Below are 18,906 nucleotides of genomic sequence, written 5' to 3'. Positions count from 1 at the left end.
AAAAATTGCTTCCCCCCGCTTTCCCCCGATTGGTTACTTCCCCATTGATCCTGCCCCTATATAGTGGTAGGATCAAGAGGGAAGTAACCTATCGGGGGGGAAGGGGGGGAAGCAAAAACTTATTTTTTTTTTTCGTTTTTTGAAAAAATTTTGTTCACGAACATTATCGATGGGATGAAAATATGAACATTTAGTAGAGACACTTTGTGATAAATGTTTTTATTTTGGCGGAAAAACGCTCGAAGAAATAATATATAACAATTATCGTGTTTTTCGAGCGTATGTTGAAGTTTTAGCTATTGGGGTTTAGATATTAGGGTTTATAGGGTTTAGATATTAGGGTTTAGAAATTTAGAGTTTAGGGTTTAGATTTAGGGTTTAGATTTAAGATTTAGATTGAGTTTTTAACATGAACGGTTTAGAGTTTAGGGTTTAGGGTTTAGGGTTTTGGGTTTATGGAATAAACCCAAAACACCAAACCCTAAACCCAAAACCCTAAACCCTAAACCGTAAACCCTAAACTCTAAATCGGGCTAAATTTTACTTCACAAAACATGAAGAAAAAAAAACGTTCATATTCTTCACAAACAATATTATCTTGAATGTTATTTTTGTCGATCGTTTTCCCGCCTAAATATTAACATTCATCACGAAGTGTCTCTTCTAAATGTTCATATTTTCGTGTGATTTTGATGCCGGAAAAAAAATTCCAAAAAAACTAAAAAAAATAAAAAATTTTGCTTCCCCCCGTTTCCCCCCGATTGGTTACTTCCCCATTGATCCTGCCCATATATATATATATATATATATATATATATATATATATATATATATATATATATATATATATATATATATATACACACGAATAGAGTTGCACGTGGGTTCTATTAAACTACCAAACATTTCTGTTGGATTACCGAAATTTAGGAAGACCTAACAATAATTACAAGAGTAGTTCTCTTATGTTTTCCTTCACGTACTATAAAATCCGATCGAGTTAGACTCAATATAGTCATCGATCATATTTTTTTTTTCAAAACGATTACTTTTGAGCTAGCTTTAGGAATTCAAAATGACTCATAACTCGGTTAAAATATTTGCATTATTTCTGCTTCTCATCAATGTTTCCGGTTCAGGTAACAATAGCTTGTTGTAATTATCATTAGTGTTTAAGGTGTATTTCTTAAACACCTTGTTTCACATAAGTCTATTTCTCACAATTTCTGTACTTTACAATGTGTTAAATATAATTGTACCATTCAATCCATATAGGGAGATGATTCTCACACATACTTTTTTGATCCTCACACACCAATTGAGTATTATTAGAAGAGTAAAATGTTAAAATAGGTGTGTGAGGATTAAAAAAGTGTGTGTGAGAATCATCCCCCATCCATATAACTAACATCACATTTGAAAAATAAAAAAAAATCAATTAACTATTTTTTTATATTTTATTTTGTGTAGGAATTATTACACCCAAAGTACAAATGTTATGTATAAGCTTTCAATTTCAAAATATGTGTGGCGCTAATAATGAACATCAAGGTAAGTGTGAAGAGACGTGCAAGAATAAGCAACAAGTCAGACATGATTGCGTACTTGGACATTGTTGGTGCTGGGCCCGGTGCCCTAAGAACTAGTGTAGAGATCGATGGCTCAATATAAACTTAAACTCGAAGAGCTCAATTTATATGGACATAATGATTAGAGATGAGAATGTGTCATATCATAGTCATCTCACCCCACTACATCATTAACACACATTTTATATTTACACAATTACTAATATTTATCAATTTATGTAATGTTTATCATTCCTTTTATATGACTTATGTGTTAAGACTGCAGTCAGTACGTTCAGTGTTAGTTATCACATCTCATCTGGCTTTAGACTCTTTCTTTGTACCTCATGTGATCTTCGGAAGAAAAAAAAAATTCTTTTGAAAGGCAAATTTTTTATTATTATTAACTTTAATAAGAGATAAGAGATACATCAGTTAACATGTGAGGGCATGAAGCTGTTACCATATTTACGTCATCACGAAGAAAATTTCAACTTAAAACTAGGCTAACAAATCGAAAGGACTAATGTCTATGCATACTTTATTGACTAGCTATGGTCAGCGAATGAACCTGTGTTTAACAACCATTTATTCCAATCTAACGGTAGCTTCTTCGATCTTCTAGAGATCCATTCGAACGACTTGATTTGTATTTCGTTTAACACCATCGGTTTGTTCCTTTGTTTCCTTGGAATAAAGTCGTTTTCCTATTTCTCCGTATGTAATACCCGACTATTCATTCTATAGCTTGCCGAAGATTTGAAGGTTAGTTCGGGATACCTCCTGGTTTTTCCCATGAAATAACTCGTCCAAGCATGAATAGGATATTGCGTAATCCATGCCCCAACAGCGGAAAATTCGACTCCACGGGTTTTTTGCAAACTAGCAATGATGTATAACATGATCTACAGACTCAATATCTTCATCACACACCGGACAACAGACATAATTTACATCTATCCCTCTTTTGTCTAGTTCCAGTCTGATTGGGATTCTTCGACGTTGAGTGCGCCACACAAATATTCCAATTTTTTGAGGGACCATTGGATTTCTCATTGTTTTGATCGTAGATTGCGGCCGCTGCAGGATCCTGTCATCGATTAATTTTGTAAGGGCTACTGTGGTGAATATCCCGTTACCTTGAAGGTTTCAGGACCATGTATCCGACCCGTTACTGTGACATCGCTAATTTTTATTTTTTTTTATACGTGGCGGAAGCATTATATTATTTAAATACGCTATCAACAATTGTACAAATCGATGTCACGTGTCATTAAAACAAATTACATATTTAACTGGAAAAGGCGTAATTACATTCGGTTTACAAAAGAACACGGTTCATATCATAAAAGACCACATCAGAGTTAACCCTGTCAAACATAACCTCACAATGCCCGTCTTCTCCCAAAAAGCACTATCTGCAAAAGCTATCAACCTGCAGGTAGGAGATGGAGGGGAATTAGCACGAAGCTAAGTGAGTACGACTAACTACAGGCCAGAGTATACATAAGTGTTATACTAATCAAGTCACATAGTCTAACACACAAACATCACCCAAGTGCCGTCTACAGTGACTCTGGCGGCTCGGCCAAACCATTAACCACCAGCTGATCGGACTGGGGCTTACAAGAAGTTCCTCCACCACCGTATGTATATATATAATCCACACGCGACGGACGCGTCATTCACATATATATACACCACGATTGTCTAGGCCACCACATGAGGAACCCAACCCGCAGGTTGATCTCTCCTACCGAGGCCACCACACAATAGGGACGCACTAGGCTCCAGCAGACAAGCATCAACCAACATGCAGTCATCACATTGTAATAACTAACCACATCAATAAGTATATCTAACAAGCATGAAAATCATAATATAACATGCTACTCTATACTATATTCTCAAGTTAGTCCCACTCACCGATTACCAGCAAACGAGAAGGTATTCAGCTATCTAATCACTGAACCTTCTCTTTCTCCTTTTCTCCTGAGAAAAACATATACACAAGTTAGTTTCTGTCCGTTAACCCCTAATAACCCAATACAGAAATTTTTGTATCAAAAAGCGTCCGCTAAAAATTTCTTCTTAACACTTACGCACTTTTAAAATTTACATCCTGATCATCAATAAATAAACGGGCAGCATAACGGTTAGGAAACAGCTAAATTTCACTATAATGCATTACTGATCTACATCCGTACGGTTGCACATGCATCCGTACGGTTGCAGCCTCCATCCGTACAGTTACAATATGTAACCGTGCGGTTGCAAGTTCTGGCCTGGTTGCACAACACTGCTGCATCCGTACGGTTACACTTGCATCCGTACGGTTGCACCACGCAACCGTGCGGTTGTAACTTGCAACCGTGCGGTTGTGTTCATCGAGCAGCAGCAGCAGAAAACTGACGGGTTTCAAGCATAAATCATCAATTCTTGTTCTAGAGCTCGTTTTTGACATCCAAATTACCCACAACTCGACAACAACATAGTTTAGACTATAAACTCACAATTTTGACATCAAAACAACATCAATTTAAAGATTTTTGACCCAAATTCACACTTTCAACTAACTCATACAAAAACCTAATTTTCTCAAAGATTAGAGCAAGAAATGTTATGATTCTTACCTTGATAGAATCAGTAATTCATAGAGAACAAGAAGATATGATTAATTTGAGCTCAAGAACAAGATCTAGCAATTAGGGTTTGATGGGTGTAAGAGTGTAGGTACGGTTGTTTAGTGGAAGTTTCAAGAAAATGGTAGAAATGAGCTGATTGTAGCTTATATATTAATGCCAAACACAATACCCCATCACACACGGGTATTCATCAGTTATCTAAAAACTTTCGTACATCATTTTGCGACCCAAATGAAGTCCAAAATAAATAAACAAACCTGTTTTGTAACCCTTGTCACAAACTGGTCCTAACCACATCATCAAATAATAATAAATATTAATTAAAAATAAAAACATATAATAACACAACACTAACTTAAGGGCAAAATAGTAATCTTACAACTAGGCCCGATTGAGGATGTTACAAATCTACCCCCTTAAGAAGATTCCGTCCTCGGAATCTGGTCAAGGTCAATCAACTGGGGATAGCGCGCCCTCATTAACTCCTAGGTTTCCCACGTCAAGTTAGAACCTAAACTGTGTCGCCACTCCACTAATACCATTGGAATCTGCTTCTTTCTTAACTTAGTGACTTTCTTGTCCACTACTCTAACCGGCTCTTCTACTAATTTCTTGCTCAAATCTACTTTCAAATCTTTTAACGGAAGAATTTGACTTTCATCATCTACTTTACACTTTCGTAGATAGCACACGTTGAATGTGTTGTGAATTCCTGCTAACTCTGAAGGAATATCTAAAACAACAGTTTGATCATTCAAAATTTCTTTGATCGAAAATGGCCCAATAAATTTCGGTGCGAGCTTACCACGTTTACCAAATCTGATCACCCCTTCCCACGACGAAACTTTCAAATACACACGATCACCTACATTAAATGTTACCGGACGTCTACGCGGATCAGTATACATCTTTTGTCGGTCTCTAGCTTCTTTTAACTTCTCACGTGCAATTTCAACCTTTTCTGCGGTTAACTGAACAATTTCGGGACCTGCAAATTGTTTGTCGCCTGCTTCTAGCCAACACGTAGGAGTTCTGCACTTGCGACCATACAACATTTCATACGGTGGCATCCCGATACTCGAATGATACGAATTGTTGTAAGCAAACTCTATTAATGAAAGATGCGAATCCTAAGAACCACCATATTCCAAGACACACGCTCTCAACATGTCTTCTAATGTCTGAATCGTTCGTTCACTCTGACCGTCTGTTTGTGGATGATAAGCTGTACTTAGATTCACACGTGTACCCAGAGTCTGTTGTAAACTGTTCCAAAAGTTTGATACAAACCTAGTATCTCTGTCAGAAACTATCGATAACGGCACACCGTGTCGACTAACTATTTCTTTCAAATACAACTCTGCTAAATCACCCAACGAAGCGGTTTCACGAGTTGCTAAGAAGTGAGCACTCTTTGTCAGACGATCTACTATCACCCAGATCATGTCATGTCCCTTCTGGGTTCGAGGTAACTTGGTTACAAAATCCATCGTTATATGATCCCATTTCCACTGAGGAATTTCTGACTGTCGTAGAGATCCATACGGTTTCTGATGTTCTACTTTAACTTGCGCACATATATGACATTTTTCGACAAAATTTGCAACATCTGTCTTCATTGTCGGCCACCAATACATTGTTTTCAAATCTCTATACATCTTAGTACTACCCTGGATGCACTGTCAATCTCGATTTATGCGCTTCAGTAAGGATTAATTCTCTCAAATCTCCAAGCATGGGCACCCAAATTCAGTCTTTATAGGTATTTAATCCTCTAGAATCATTGCACAGGTCAAATTTTCTTTTAGTCATTTGTTCAGTCTTTAGGTTTTCATCATTCAATGCTACTAATTGAACGGTTTTCAATCGATCGATCAAGTCTGAAACTATCTCTATTCTCATAAATCTAACATTTTCGACTGTTTTCTTACGACTCAGAGCATCTGCGACCACATTTGCTTTTCCCGGGCGGTATTTAATCTCACAATCATAGTCTTTAATCAATTCTTGACATCGACGTTGACGATATTTAATTCTTTCTGCGAAAAGATGTACTGAAGACTCTTATGATCTGTATATATTTCACAATATGTACCATACAAATCGTGTCTCCAAAGTTTCAAAGCAAACACAACTGTAGTTAACTCTAAATCATGAGTAGGGTAGTTTCGTTCATGATTCTTCAACTGTCTTGAAGCATACGTTATGACTTTATTTCTTTGCATCAAAACACAACCCAGACCTACACGTGACGCATCATAGTAAACCACAAAATGTTCTGTTCCCTCTGGTAAAGCTAAAACCGGTGCTTGACATAACAACTGTTTGAGAGTCTGAAAAGCTTTTTCCTGTTCATCCGTCCATCGAAAGACAACATCTTTTTTGGTTAACTTATTCAACGGACCTGCTATTTTAGAAAAGTCTTTAATAAATCTGCGGTAATAACTTGCTAAACCCAAAAAACTCTTAATTTCTGTCGGTGTTTTCGGCGAGTTCCAATTCATCACAGCTTCTATCTTAGACTGATCTACTTTGATACCCTGTTCACAAATCACATGACCCAGAAACTAACTTCCCGTAACCAAAATTCACACTTGGAGAACTTGGCGTACAACTGTTCCTGTTTCAGAAGCTCTAACACCAACCTCAGATGCGTAGCATGATCTTTCTCGATTTTTAAATATATCAAGATATCATCTATGAAGACAATCACAAACTTGTCAAGATACTGACGACACACCCTGTTCATTAAATCCATAAACACTGCTGGCGTGTTCATTAACCCGAATGACATAACTAAAAACTCATAATGACCATATCTTGTTCTAAACGCTATTTTTTGGTATGTCGGTCTCTGCAACACGTACCTGATGATACCCTGAACGTAAATCAATCTTTGAAAAGTAGGAAGCACCCTATAACTGATCAAATAAGTCATCTATTCTTGGTAATGGGTACTTATTCTTGATTGTTCTCTTATTCAAGTCGCGGTAATCTATACACATTCTAAGCGACCCATCTTTCTTTTTCACAAACAACAAAGGAGCACCCCACGGTGAAAAACTTGGTCGGATAAACCCCTTATCTAACAGTTCTCGAATCTGAGACATCATTTCTCGGAATTCTGACGAAGCTAATCTGTAAGGAGCTTTTGCAACTGGCGTAGCACCTGGAACCAAATCAATTTTATACTCTACTTCACGTACTGGAGGTAACCCTGATAGATCATCTGAAAACACATCGGGAAATTCTGACACAACGGGAATATCGGTCACCTGCTTCTTTTCTTTCTTAACATCGATCACGTAAGCTAAGAACGAATCACACCCTTTCGATATCGCCTTCTGAGCTTTCATTAGGGAAACCATATGGAAGTTAAATCCACTGCGCTCTCCCCTAGCTATCACTCGGGATCCGTCGGCCAAACGGAAAGAAATCATCTTCTTATCACACTTAATATTAGCCCTATTAGCTCTTAACTAATTCATGCCTATGACTACATCAAAGCTAGGTATAGGCATCAACAGACAGGTTAAAGGAAAGAAATGGCCATCAATTTCGATGGTAATTCCAGACACAGATGATGTGCATGGAACCATCTTACCATCAGCTACTTCTATTCCCAAAGGCGCATCTAACATCCTAACAGGCAACTTCAAATTATCACAGAAGCCTAAGGACATAAAAGAACAATTTGCTCCTGAATCAAATAACACACGAGCTGGCAAGGAATTAACCTAGAACATACCGGTAATGACATCATCGGTAGCGGTTGCAGCGTCTACCGTCATCTGAAATGCCCTTGCCTCTTCTGTTGGAGGATTCTTTCTCTTCTACCCGGCGGTAGAAGCAGAAGATCCCCCAAAAGTAGCCGACCTCGCTTCTGACCCTGCCCCAGAACCGGCTCTCGACGCAGATGGACAATTCGCTGATCTATGACCTACCTGATGACAAGTCCAACACATATCGGACTTAAAGGAACAAGTTGTTGTTTTATGACCTAATACACCACATCTCAAACATCTTCAGGTCATTGGAGAACATGGACCGGCATGAGTCGACTTACAAACATTACACCAACCAGACTGACTAGAACCCGATCCACTTATACCAGACTTACTTTTTTGTTTAAACCCACCTGACTTCTTACCACGAAAACGCGATTTCTTACTTGACTGTTGAGTCGACTGACCACCAGTTTGACTTTCTGATTTCCCCCCAAAAGATCCACCTTTTGAACTTTCTCTTTTCGCTGCCATTATATCACCTTCTGTAACTTTAGCCATCTCATGAGCCTGCGCCAAGGTTGTTGCCAATCTCGCAACGGTTCTGTACTCTGACTTAATCTCCCGCATGAAATGTTGAATTTTATCCTTTTCAGTCGGTACCCATTGTTGAACAAACCTTAACTTCGATGTGAAATCTCTGAAAACTTCATCAATCGTCATACTTTCTGTCATCTTCATACTCAGAAACTCAGTTTTCAATCTTTCCATCTCGTACTCAGAATAATACTGCTCACGAAGCTTAGCAGCAAATTGTTTCCAGGTAATTTGACTGATCCGTTCTTTGGGTAAATATGCAGTGATAGAGTCCCACCATTCCATTGCTTCACCTTTGAGAAGCCTACTAGCAAATAACACCATGGATTTTGGCTCTCAAAAACATGCTTCTAACGCCCTCTCCACTTCTCTTAGCCAATTGAGGGTCATCGTAGGGTTTGTGTGACCGCTGTACTCAGGAGGTTTACAGTCCATAAACTGTTTATAGGTACACTTCTTTCTCGTCTCTGGTGAGATGACCCGTCCTAATCCATAAGGACGAATACAATAACATATGATTACATCGCGAGGTATTTGACCTCTATATGATACATTTTACAAATATTGCATTTTTTTTTTTAAAAGACAACCTTTCATTGCATCGAAAGTTGACAGACATGCATACTATTCCATAATATCCAACCTATAAATGACCTAATCCGTCATTTAATTAATAATAATCTCTATTGAACTCAACGACTTGAATGCAACGTCTTTTGAAATATGCCATGAATGACTCCAAGTAATATCTCTAAAATGAGCAAATGCACAGCAGAAGATTTCTTTCAAACCTGAGAATAAACATGCTTTAAAGTGTCAACCAAAAGGTTGGTGAGTTCATTAGTTTATCATAATCCATCATTTCCATAATTTTAATAGACCACAAGATTTCATATATTCAATAATCATACACTCATAAGTGTTCAAAATTCATTCATATGGATTGAACACCTGGTAACCGACATTAACAAAATGCATCTAGAATATCCCCAAACTTAAAACATCGAAGTACTAAAGTAGTTCAAATTCTCTGACTGGGGCGTGTCAAAGCCCATAAATCTATCTTTAGGATTCTCGTCAATTGGTGGCAATTATAATAAACACCAATTCTTAGGCTACCAAGTTCAACAAGGGCGATATCCGGTATAACAATTCAACCATAGAATGTAGTTTCGATTACTTGTGTCTATTTCGTAAAACAGTTATAAAAGCAGCGCATGTATTCTCAGTCCCAAAAATATATATTGCAAAAGCATTTAAAAAGGGAGCAAATGAAACTCACTCTACAATATTTTGTAGTAAAAATATTCATACGAGGAAACTGATCAATGCAAGGTTGGCCTCGGATTCACGAACATATATCAATTGTATATCTATTAAAACATATAATGGAGATCACATAATTTCATTTTTTAATATATATTATTTATATATTTGTGGTTATATGGAATTTATAATAAATTCCTTTAAAAAAAACGTGTATTTATATTATATCTTAAATTACATGTTATATATAGTTATTCGTTAAAATGATAGTTTTGTTAATGATGATTTAATAATAATAATAATAATAATAATAATAATAATAATAATAATAATAATAATAATAATAATAATAATAATAATAATAATAATAATCATAATAATAATAATAATAATAATAATAATAATAATAATAATAATAATAATAATAACCTTATTAATAATGATAATACTAATAATAAAAATGATAATGATAATCTTGAATAATAATAATAATAATAATAATAAGTTATTTCATTTTTATAATGAAAACAATAATATTGATAATAATACTTATATTCCTAAAAATGATATGATGATGATAATAATAATAATAATAATAATAATAATAATAATAATAATAGTAATAATAGTAATAATAATAATAATAATAATAATATTAATAATTTTAATATTGGTAATAGTAATACTACCTCAAAGGAGTAGCTCTTTAAAAAAATGCTCAACTCCGGGTTTGAACCCGCGACCTCCCGCTAACCCACTAACATGTCTAACCAATGCTTCTGCGATTGTTTTTCTGTCTTGTAACCCAACCTAAATCTATATATTCACTATATATGTCGTTTCTATCTTCTTCTCTAATAATTTTAATCGACAATTTCCCATTAATAACCATAACTTTATAATCATCATCACAAATCGTAATCATAAATCAAAATCAAAATCATAATTGCTTTCTGTTATCACCAACATCATTCATCGGTCACCATATATGTAAACACGATCATCCTCATCTTAACTATATCATTTATTATCATCAATATCACATAAAATCATAACCATTTCCATAATCATCTTCTACTAACATCATTCTCATTATCTTTATTAATGTTACCATCATCATTAATCATCCTAATCTATATCATATCGTCTTTTATATCATACGGACTCATTATCATTATCACTAATCACTTATCATCATCGTGCCATCATCTAATCATCATCATCATTTGACTTACTAATACATATCTATGTATCATCATATATCCCGTCCCTAACCCTATATTCTAGGCCCAACTGGAAATGCATCACCTCGGCCCAACAACAGGAACTGAAAGAGGCCCAAATTGCATTGGCCCAACATCAGAATAGAGTTCGGCCTAAACAAAATAAGGAACTAGGACATTTTGTAATTAGATTTCGAAATAGAAAAACGAAATTCTCCATCATTATGAAATTGGAAATCATAACAGCCCCACCACAATACTAATAAACCAATTAACTTAATTTAATCAACATAATAATGAAAATCTCTGTGCCTTTATCTTTTTAAAAAGACTAGTGGGGTTTGGTTTTGTTGAATAAGAGACAAGGTCGTAAAAAAAAAAATAATGCAAAGGTGTTTGCAATCGTGGCCCAGTAATCATGGTTCGATGGTTGTGGATTAATAATATCACATGTGTGCAAACAGAAGGAATATAATTCAAGGAATCCGGTCAAAAGCAAACATAAGTGTGGTGGGGTTTATCGAGTTGGCTATATCAAAAAGGTATAATTTATGTAATTACAATAACACAAGTGGGTTACTTGTTCTAAAAAGTGTCGGTCACAAGGGAAAAGAAAAAGGACGGGTCATCATCACCAATCTATATTAACCCCCTTCGATTTCAGCTGCTATAATAAAAAAAATCGCAGTTTTTCATAAACCTTCTTGTGGTTTTCAGTTTTCGATTAACAGAAACAAAATAGAGAAAAAGGAGAAGTTGCAGTTGTAGTTTAAGAAGAGAAAGAACATGAAGGTGTTCTTAATGGTGGTGGTGATAATTGGAGATGATGACTTCGGTTGTGGTTGCATCAAGAGAGGGAAAGGAGGGGAGAGAGAGAGAGAAGAGAGATTAGGGATTATGGTAACGATGGTGATTGTTTGAGTATGGTTGTGGTGGTTCGTGATGATGGGTTGCAGGCTGAAACAGAGGTAAAATGGTAGCTGCAATATTAGCTCAACAATGGTGGGTTTGGTGATTTTGCTCGAAAACAGGACGAAGAAACGGAATGAAAGAAAGAAAAGAAAATAAGGATGGTGATTGTGGTAATTCAAGATGATCAAGATGATGGTCAAATGATTCCATGGTGGTTTGATGATCGACTAGTGGTGAAGGTGTTGTATGGTGTTGGGAGCTCACGGTGGTGGTTGGAGGTGACAGGGGGTGATGGAGGATGCCGGTGGTGATGGTTGTGGTCCGAAAGGTGGTAGAAGAAGATTGAGGCTATGAAGGTGATATGTGTTTGTATATGTATATGTAAAGGTCTATATTAATATTAATATAGATAGAAGATAGATAGTAATCGAATATATAAAGTTGATAAAGATGATTTGTTGTATTGCCAATTGATTTGGATGCGTATCCAACATTAGACAGGAAATCACGAGTAGGATGGAAACAAAAAATTAAAGTGGAAAAGGATATGTAACAAACGAATTTGTCAAGGTTGATGGAAATTATTGGGTTCACAAACCAAATAATAGAAGTAGGAGTATTATTATTAGTAAAGAGGATTGTGATGTTTGTGGTGATTAAGATGCAGAGAATAGATATCTAGATAAAGCTTAAAGGAAAATACTATAGTAACAATATAATATTACAACTAGTGAAGTTTACTTGTTATGTTAAATTGATCCGTGATATTTGTTATCTGTACATGTCGACACTATACTAACTGAAAGGACCGGTTTTGTATACTACTATCTTTATTTTCTTTCTCTAAATATCTTCTAGCTTATATTTTCTAATTCGAATATTTGTGTTTTATAATAGTTATCTCGTGACTAAAGGCACATATAAACACATAATTGAATCATTAACATTGACAATAAACTTAAGTTACTTCAAAATTTTCCTATTTATAAGATCTTATAATATTGTTGAGTGGAGTTAATTTGTAAATAATACATCCAGTTTATTTGATATATATATATATATATATATATATATATATATATATATATATATATATGAATTAAGGAATGAAAGTATAAAGTCATAAAATTAAGTCATCATCCTCATCTAGTTATGATGTATGTATAGAAAAGTTCTATGGTTTCAAACTCTTTGATTTTATTAATTTAGTTTCTAAAGTAAAAAGAAATCACATGCTAACATATTATGAAGTATATATTTATATATATATATATATCTATTACTCGTGAATCGTCGGAAATGGTCAAAAATTAATTGAACATATGAAACAGTTCAAAATTTTTGAGACTCAATCTAACAGACTTTGCTTATCTTGTCGAAATCATATAAAGATTAAGTTTAAATTTGGTCGGAAATTTTCGGGTCGTCACATCGGGAACTTGAAATGGGTATATCATCTGATTTGGAAACGACTGGTTAAACGGGAATGGCACTTGGAGGTTTTGATATGTATTCTGAGGAAACTGTGACTAAGAACTACCACCGGCTTGAGTATGGTAATTTGGAAGAAAAGTTGTGTTCAACTCAGTGGTATTAGGGTGCCATTGCGCCCGTTCTTTTTCTAATTCCTTAATTTTCTCCTGATCTTCTAATAATTGATTTTGAAGATTTATTACTTCTGTGAGGTTTCCTCTTTCGTTGACACATGTCCATCTTCATCGGGAGCTCGAAAGATTCCAGTTCCGAGGGCAGTGGGGCTAGTAGCATTTGCTTCATTATCTGCCATTACTGCACTACCACAGCACTCACACCAAGTCTTAGTATAAACTCGGTTAGTATTAACAACTAACACCTAACCTGTCCTAGTACTCACTTAACCCATCCCAGGCATGTTATGTTTGACATGACTCTACTAAGTTTGAGAACATGACATTTAGATCACAATGCGCATGCTGCCAAACTAAGCTCTGATACCAACTTGTGACACTGCTAATTTTTATTTTTTTATACGTGGCGAAAGCATTATATTATTTAAATACGATATCAACAATTGTACAAACCGATGTCACGTGTCATTAAAACAAATTACATATTTAACTGGAAAAGACGTAATTACATTCGGTTTACAAAGGAACACGGTTCATATCATAAAAGACCACATATGAGTTAACCCTGTCAAACATAACATCACAATACCCGTCTTCTCCCAAAAAGCACTATCTGTAAAAGCTATCAACCTGCAGGGAGGAGATGAAGGGGAATTAGCACGAAGCTAAGTGAGTACGACTAACTACATGCCATAATATACAGAAGTGTTATACTAATCAAGTCACATAGTCTAACACACAAACATCACCCAAGTGTCGTCTACAGAGACTCTGGCGACTCGGCCAAACCATTAACCACCAGCTGATCGGACTGGGGCTTACCAGAAGTTTCTCCACCACCGTATGTATATATATAATCCACACGCGACGGACGTGCCATTCACATATATATACACCACGATTGTCTAGGCCACCACATGAGGAACCCAACCTGCATGTTGATCTCTCCTACCGAGGCCACCACACAATAGGGACGCACTGGGCTCCAGCAGACAAGCATCAACCAACATGCAGTCATCACATCGTAATAACTAACCACATCAATAAGTATATCTAACAAGCATGACAATCATAATATAACATGCTACTCTATACTATATTCTCCAGTTAGTCCCACTCACCGATTACCAGCAAACGAGAAGGTATTCAGCTATCTAATCACTGAACCTTCTCTTTCTCCTTTTCTCCTGAGAAAAACATATACACAAGTTAGTTTCTGTCCGTTAACCCCTAATAACCCAATACAGAAATTTTTGTATCAAAAAGCGTCCGCTAATGCACTTTTAAAATTAGATCTTGATCATCAATAAATAAATGGGCAGCATAACGGCTAGAAAACAGCTAAATTTCACTATAATGCATTACTGATCTATATCCGTACGGTTGCACATGCATCCGTACAGTTGCAGTCTCCATCCGTACGGTTACAATATGTAACAATGCGGTTGCAAGTTTCTAGCCCGGTTGCACAACACTGCTGCATCCGTACGGTTACACTTGCATCCATACGGTTGCACCACGCAACCGTGCGGTTGCAACCTGCAATCGTGCGGTTGTGTTCATCGAGCAGCAGCAGCAGAAAACTGACGGGTTTCAAGCATAAATCACCAATTCTTGTTCTAGAGCTCGTTTTTGACATCCAAATTACCCACAACTCGACAACAACATAGTTTAGACTATAAACTCACAATTTTGACATCAAAACAACATCAATTTAAAGATTTTTGACCCAAATTCACACTTTCAACTAACTCACACAAAAACTCAATTTTCTCAAAGATTAGAGCATGAAATGTTATGATTCTTACCTTGATAGAATTAGTAATTCATAGAGAACAAGAAGATATGATTAATTTGAGCTCAAGAACAAGATCTAGCAATTAGGGTTTGATGGGTGTTAGAGTGTAGGTACGGTTGTTGAGTGGAAGTTTCAAGAAAATGGTAGAAATGAGCTGATTCTAGCTTATAAATTAAGGCCAAACACAATACCCCATCACACACGGGTATTCATCAGTTATCTAAAAACTTTCGTACATCATTTGGCGACCCAAATGAAGTCCAAAATAAATAAACAAACCTGTTTTGTAACCATTGTCACGAACTGGTCCCAACCACATCATCAAATAATAATAAATATTAATTAAAAATAAAAACATATAATAACACAGCATTAACTTAAGGGCAAAATAGTAATCTTACAACTAGGCCCGATTGAGGATGTTACAGTTACCCACTATGTTGCAGTCTGTGTAACATCCTCAGATCGGGCATAGATGTAAGATGAACCTTTTGCCCTTAGGCATAATTGTGTGGCTAATTATGCTTTTATTTTAGTTGAATAGTTTATATTATTATATTATTTGGTTAAGACCAGTTTGTGACAAGGGTCACAGAACAAGTTCGTTTATTTAATTTGGACTCCGTTAGGGCAGTCAAATTAAGTACGAAAGTTATTAGATAACTGGTAAATAACCGTGTGTGATGGGGTATTGTGTTTTAACACTAATATAAGCATTAGACCAGCTCATTTGTGATGCTTCTTCCAGAATATTCATTCTCATACACTTACCTAATTCATCTTTCAAGAACCCAAATCCCTTAAATCTCGTTTTTGTATTGAATCCTTGTGTGTAATCAGTTGTTTGTGATTTCAGTATCTTAATCAAGGTAAATCTCAATTGATTTCGTGTTCAAATCAGTGAATTTTGTGCTTTTAATTAGGTTTTGGTTCAAAATGGGGTTTTTAGTCAAATCTTGTGATTTTGATGTTGTTTTGGTATAATTCGTTGGGGTTTAAGCCTCTTTATGTGTTATAAACATTTCCTTAACGGATTTTAGTGTCAAAACGAGTGGAAATCGAGATTTGGGTGATTTTGGTTCGAAACTCGTCAGTTTCTGTTGTTGCTGCACGAAGAACACAACTGTACGGTTGCAGCCTGCAACTGCACGGGTACATGGTGCAACCGGGCAGTATGTGTGCAACCGTACGGATACATGATGTAACCATACGGATGGACTTGTAACCGTACGGATGCATGTGCAACCGTACGGATGTAGATCAGTGTTGCATTCTTGTGTAATTTAGATGTTTCCTAGCCGTTATGCTGTCCGTGTGACTTATGATATTCAGGATGTAAATTCTGAAAATGCATGAGTGTTAGGTGGACTTTTAGTGACACTTTTGTTACTGATTTGCTGTTTTGTGCTGTTTTGTGCTAACGGATAGAAACTAACTTGATTTGCCTTATGTTCAGGTGATAAGGAAAAGGAAGCCACTCAGTAATAGATTATGTGAGCTAGTTGATGGTATTTGGTGAGTGGGTCTATCTCCGGATAGAGTATTAAGTAGCTGACACGCTACTTGTTCAGACTATTTACTCTTATGTTTATATCAAGTATGATTGCCCTGTGTAGTTAGATATTGCCATGCTAGTAGCGACAATTGCATGACTGCTTATCTGTGATCTTATGTGTGCACTGTTAGTTGGACACCAACCGAGGCGGTAAGGTTGGGAACCCACCAAGGCGGCAAGGTAGGGTTTGTGTGAGGTCGACCGTGGTAGCCTGGTCGGGTCATGATGTTACTGATTATTCAGTATAGCATAGAAGGATGCATGTGTTGTGCCTGGACGGTTATGCAGTGGAGTTAGTAAAGCGGACTATCGGTAGAGTGTAGCCTGATCAGCTAAGTCGTGTGCTCGTACAAGCCACCGATCCTCATATTGTCAGTTGTTGTTATATGCTAGTTCAGGACGTTAGCATATATGTGACCCTTGAATGTTCAGTTTCTTATACTTGGTCTGTTAGATAGCATCCATTCACTTAACAGTTGTGCTAATTCCCCCACATTTCCACCCCTTGCAGGTTTAGGTACTGCTGATTAGGATGAGTGTTGCGGACGGATTATAAGACATGTTTGACTATGAGTTGACTTTTCTGTTTTCTGGTTTTGTAATGTTTTAATGTAACACCGATGTTTTGGAATGTTGTAATCATGATAACTAAGATGATTTATTAACTATGGTTTGTATACGTTAACCAGGGTTATTTTGGTAATAATATGCAATTCCGTTGTGTTTAAAACAAAATCAGGGTGTTACAGTCTGCTACCATTTTTTTTAGGTTCTCAAATTCAGTTAGCATTCTTCCTGAAGGTGCTCGAGTCTAGTTCTCTAAAACAGTCAGTGGCGATTCCAGAATGCAAATTCAATGGGGTGCTAAAAGAATTTTCAGTACTAATTATATTTGAATGCTATTTTAGTGGTAGTTACTTTCAAAAAATTACAAGTTCTGATATTGGATCCGAATAGTTGAATTAAGTGGTGTCATATACATTTTAAATGAAAAACTATAATTTTAAAAAATATATGGAGTCCTCCATTTAAATTTAGTGTTGTCTTATACAATGTACAGGGTATTTTCTACTAATAATTTTTAAACTAGCGGTGTCCCGTGACCCGGCAGGTCACTACATAAAATCGCCACTGAAAACAGCCCACTTGTTCCCGTCTTTTGTTTGTCGATCTTGAAGTAGCACATCTTTGTTTGGTTCAAGTTTTAAAAGCCTTGAGAAACTTTCTCCTTGAACATGGTTATTTAACATTAAAAGTTCGGTAATCACTTTTAACTCCATCCTAGCAAAATTATCTATTCTATGCATATTGTGATGTATTATTTGTGTGTAGTAATTTTACTGTTTATAACCTTCACAAAGGAGTTAGTAAAAGCAATATTTAAGTTATCAATTGTTTGTCCAGTTTTTCGAATGTTTTGTCATACCAAAACCTTACCCAAAGTACCACTTGACTAGAGAGAATCCAACCCCCCATATCTCCCATAAAGATTTTTAATTATCTTGACCCAAAAAGCATTTTTCGAGGCGAAAACGTCACCACCATTTACCCAATAAAGTCAAGTTATCAGATCTTTTATATATATATATATATATATATATATATATATATATATATATATATATATATATATATATATATATATATATATATATATATATATATATAAATCATTAAGCATTTGTTCAAATGTTATTCAGCCCTTCATTTAAGGGCCATGTAGGAGAGAAGTTTTTCTCACAAAAAACCTATACATATACACTATTTGTTGCTATTTTTTTTTACCTCACACCAAATCTATACATATAAAAGATACACCACATCAGACATCCAAATGACTTTAATTTATTTTTTTAATTAATTATTTAAATTATTTAAGTGCATGGAGAAGGTACCAACACTTACTTTTTATGATACACCATGTGATCAAAGAGCATCTTTTAAATGTATATGAGTCGGTTTTTAAAATTTGAAATTTGAAATGAATTCATAATTCTCTCTCGGTATGGA

This window comes from Rutidosis leptorrhynchoides, chromosome 2 (assembly GCF_046630445.1).
Source record: "Rutidosis leptorrhynchoides isolate AG116_Rl617_1_P2 chromosome 2, CSIRO_AGI_Rlap_v1, whole genome shotgun sequence".
In the NCBI taxonomy this organism is placed as follows: Eukaryota; Viridiplantae; Streptophyta; class Magnoliopsida; order Asterales; family Asteraceae; genus Rutidosis; species Rutidosis leptorrhynchoides.
This window is presented reverse-complemented; position numbering follows the sequence as displayed.